The sequence below is a fragment of the Mustela lutreola genome, chromosome 16, assembly GCF_030435805.1.
Source record: "Mustela lutreola isolate mMusLut2 chromosome 16, mMusLut2.pri, whole genome shotgun sequence".
Taxonomy (NCBI): domain Eukaryota; kingdom Metazoa; phylum Chordata; class Mammalia; order Carnivora; family Mustelidae; genus Mustela; species Mustela lutreola.
In genome coordinates this window covers 41437017-41441822 of record NC_081305.1, presented here as the reverse complement: position 1 = coordinate 41441822, position 4806 = coordinate 41437017, and the positions used below count along the sequence as shown (strand labels likewise).

Sequence of the window (4806 nt, the reverse complement as noted above, 5' to 3'; positions counted from 1 at the left end):
ACTCTTGTTTCATGGATGAAATATTTTTTTCTCTCTGAAAACATTAGTTATAATATAAAAGTTTTTTTTTTTTCCTGCCCCATGAGGTATTCCCCCCTCCCCCACACCCCAGGTTCCTTTCTTTCCAGGGTTTCATGTTTTTACAATTTTTATTCAAAGCTAGTAATTCTGCAAGGTTCATTGTAGAAAACAGCATTATCTGCCCCTATTCCTTTATCTCATTTTGCTACTTCCCTTCCCCCAGTCAAACACTCTCTGTTCTTTTTGCTGATATTTCTAAATACCATGCTTGCATTGCTACCTCTTGACTTTTCAGTTTCAGGCCCCATCCTTTTCATTGGTAAGTGAGAATTTATCCCTCCTTCCTCTCTGTGCTGCCATAAGCCTGCTCTGTTGTCATCCCTCCATGCTTCTGATGTTATTAGGTAGTTACTGCATGGGAACACTATTATTCTCTGCCTGTTGCAATTATTTTTCTTTTCTTTTCTCTTTTTTTAAAAGATGTTATTCTTAACTCATCTCTACACCCACTGTGGTGTTTGAACTCACAACCCTGAGACCAGGAGTTGCAGGACTCCTGACTGAGCCAGCCAGGTGCTCCTCCCCCTTTTCTTACTGATTTGTAGGAGTTCTTTATATAGGTAGGCTATTATTCCTCTGTTAGTTGTATGTGTTGCAAAAAGTCCTCATTCTGAGTCTGTCTTTTCACTTCTTTATATAGAACTTTATAGTGCTATTGTTATATAGAACTTTAAATCCTAATGTAATCACACATAGCAGTCTTTTCTTGATGGTTTGTGGTTTTCCCCCTCTTGTTAAAGGAAATTACCGAGAGGTCATGAAACTGTTTTCCTGTATTTCCTTCTAAAAATGTAAAATCTTGCTTTTCACATTCAGAACTTCAATGTACCTGCAAAATAAATTTTTCTGTATGATCTGAGATAGGGATAAACTTTACATGATTTTCCATGTAGGTTATCAGCGATCCCAACGCCATTTATTGAAAAGCTACTGTGGGATCTGATTGACTGGGTCATGCTGATGGCAGCTGTGGCCAAGAGGGTGGCCAGAAAGCAGCTGTGGAGTCCAACAGACTTGCAAGTTGAAAACTTGAGATTTTTGCATCTTGTTCTGCTCTGCTCCTAAGGCATTGCACCTCTTGGCCCCATTGCTGCCCCCGGGGTCCATTTGAAGGGCATGGTTGGATGGAGTGTCTGAGCCCGGGGGATGGTGGAGCTGCCCCCTTGGTCACCTCCAGTGGGTGCTTTGCCCCAGACCAGCCCTGTGACCTCTGTGAGGAAGGTGTTGCTCTGGGATTGGAAAGAGTGGGAGGAGACAAGAAACAAATGGGGACAAAAAGCAGCAGTGATTGGAATCCCGGGCGGCAAGAATCCATTGCTTCTGCTCTGGTTGGTGGTGGTACCATGACAGAAAGCCACGAGTTTGTCCCATGCGGTGTGAAGCAAAGGTGATTGGGGAAGACAGCGAGAAGATAGGATGAGTATTTGATCAGCCCACAAGGACTGAAGTTCAGATCTCAAAACGCCCTTGCTTATTATCCCCACAAAAATGGAGAGACTTGTTTTACACTGGAAGATTTGATTTTACTGTCCCTTCTAAAAGGGGCGTCAGGTTCAGATACAAAGACTTCAGTGGGGCACCTCTGACATCCCAAATGCGAAATTAAAGTAACAATTCAGACTGGAACCTTGGGGCACGAAGCTGGTGGAAAAAAGATGCCTCTCCCCTTGAAAGTGGTAGTTTGGAATGGCAAATTGGCAGGGGATTAGCTAACTTTAAAGAAGATGAGGGGTGTTAATGATGTTGACTCAGGAAAGGTTGGAAAGTCCAAAGGAAAGGGGAGACATTCTGAAAGGAATTCAAAGGAAGAAAACTAAAAAACAGCCTGCTGGAAGGGTCTCCCAGATTCTGCTCAAAGCAATAGGAAAAGAGAATCTGAGTTTAATAAGGCAGATGCTGAAAGTGAACCTTGTACAGAAAGTCAGCTTGATTAAAAAAAAAAAAAAAAGTTTTAGCTCCATTTCTGACGCTGGAGCAAACAATAAGCCCCTGGAATAACCAATGGAGAAAAGTGTTAAAAAAAAAAAAAAAAAGCAAAAAACCCCCAAGAAAACCAAAAAGCCCCCAAAACCTCATTGAGTTCAGGATCAAATTTTTGTTTTGAACAAATAACTTCTGGCAGCGTAAACAAATTCTGTTCAAGCGAAGAAGCACAAGGAAAAGTGTGAGGAAACCTTTTCGGAAGCCGGGGAACTATAAACAAAAGTAGAAACCGGGGGAAGGAAGGAACATTTGCATCCTGACAGTTGAAAATGTGGTTCTGAAATGGACAACTCATAAACTGAGAAAGACTATTTCTCTGAAAATATGTCAAGAAGATACCGTTCCACAGACACAAATAGATAAAAGGAAAACAAGCCTATGTTTTCCCAGCGAATAGAACAGAAAAGCTCTTCAGCCATTCCCCGCCCCTCCCCACCCACCACAATGCAAAGCCTTTAAGAAGTGGACACCCCCTGGGTCACCTTTTAATTTTGTCCAAGAGACGCTTTTCCATGAGCCATGGAAGTTCTTCATTGCTACTGTAATTCTCAGTCAGGCAAAAGGACAATGTCTTTGTTTTGAGAGTTTCTGGAGAAGTGTCCTTTGGCTGAGGTAGCAGGAGCCCCAGATTAGAGAGATGGGTCAGAACCTCTTAAACCTCTTGGTCTCTATGATCTTCTTCTTCTTCTTCTTCTTCTTTTTTTTAAGATTGTATTTATTTATTTGACAGAGACACAGCGAGAGAGGGAACAAGCAGGGGGAGTGGGAGGGGAAGAAGCAGGCTTCCCACTGAGCAGGAAGCCAGATGCGGGGGCTTGATCCCAGGACCCTGGCCGAAGGCAGACGCTTAACGACTGAGCCACCCAGGTGCCCTGCTCTTTGATCTTTGAGCACTGTCAAGTTCTCAGCTGAACATCTGACCAAGCAGTGGAGGTATCCCATTGAGCCTCCTGGGACTGGCAACTATGGCAATGACTCTTACTGAGTTTTTTTGCATTAGTGAGTGGAAACAGGTGCATCCTGAAGACCATAAGCTAAATAAACAACATGAATGGCTTTGGGAAACTTGTGAAAAATTAATTCTGTCTTAAAAGTCTTTGAAGTTTTCAAACTCCTTTTTTATACATGACTTTGTACTTGATTCATAAGAGCCCCATTAAGTGCAACTCTGCTTCATAGGCATGTAAATTTTAATCAGTCCAGTTGGAAACATAATGTAGGTTTTTTGTTGTTGTTGTTTCAAATACACACACACACACACCCCTATATATATATTTAAATATTTTATTTATTTGACAGAGAAAGAGACCATACGGGAGAGAGGGAATGCAAACAGGGGGGTGGGAGAGGGAGATGCAGGCTTCCCGCCGAGCAGGGAGCTTGATCCGGGGCTTGATCTCAGGATTCTGGGATCACGACCTGAGCTGAAGGCAGGTGCTTAATGCCTGAGCCACCCAGGTGCCCCTCAAATTTTTATTTAAATTCTAGTTAGCTAACATACAGTGTAATGTTGGTTTCAAGTGTAGAATTTAGTAATTCCTAACTTACATTTAACCCAGTGCTCATCACTAGTGTCCTTCTTAATACCCATCTAGTCCACCCTCTACCCATGTCCCCTCCAGAAACCTTGTTTGTTGTCTATAGTTGGGAGTCTTTTATGGTTTGAGTCCCTCTCTCTTTTTTTGTCTGCCTTCCCCTATGATCGTCTGTTTTACTTCTTAAATTCCACACACAAGTAGAATCATATGGTATTTGTTTTTGGCTGACTTTATTTTGCTTAACATTATACTCTCTGGCTCCATCCACATTGTTGCAAATGGCAGGATGTTCTTTTTGATGGCTGTGTAATATTCCATTGTGTGTATATATACACACCATGTCTTCTTTATCCATTCATTAACTGATGGACATTTGATCTCTTTCCATAATTTGCCTATTGTTGATAATGTAGCTATAAGCATTGAGGTGCATGTGCACTTTCAAATCAGTGTTTTTGTATCCTTTTTAACTTTTTGAAGAATCTTCATACTGTTTTCCAGAGTGGCTGTACCAGTTTGCATTCGCAATGGCAGTATAAGCCGGTTCCCCTTTCTCTGCATCCTTGTCAACATCTGTTGTTTCCTGTGTTGTTAATTTTAGCCATTCTGACAGGTGTGAAGTGGAAGCTCATCATGGTTTTGGTTTGCATTTCCCTGATAATGACTGATGATTTTCTTAATGTGTGTAACCCTGATAGATCTTTGCTACTAATACTAGAATATATTTGGAGATTTAAGAAAAAATAAATTATCTGACAGCAATCCAAAAAATGCAAATGACTTTTCTAATAATGAAATGTGATTTGAAGTTTAGAAAAAAAAAAAAGCTTCTGTTCTTCACTGGTATTTTTAGTGTCCTTCCTATCATTTGTCAAATTCACACATATGTTTAAGTCTTGTGTTCTTTTTAATTTTTTTTAAAGATTTTATTTATTTATTTGACAGATCACAAGTAGGCAGAGAGGCAGGCAGATAGAGGAGGGGTGAAGCAGGCTCCCTGTGGAACAGAGAGCGGGATGCAGGGCTCTATCCCAGGACCGGAGACCATGACCCGAGCTGAAGGCAGAGGCTTAACCCACTGAGCCACCCAGGCGCCCCTTGTGTTCTTTTTAAAAAAAAATTATTTATTTGAGAGCGAGAGAGTGAGTGAGAGAGCGCACAATTGGGAGAGGTACGGAGGGAGAGGGAGAAGCAGACTCCCCAC

General features: G+C 41.6%; 1 pseudogene; it reads left to right on the top strand.

Moving 5' to 3' along the window:
* Positions 1-1205: 1205 nt before the first annotated feature.
* LOC131817629 (methyl-CpG-binding domain protein 4-like) lies at positions 1206-3155 on the top strand (annotated as a pseudogene).
* Positions 3156-4806: the final 1651 nt, after the last annotated feature.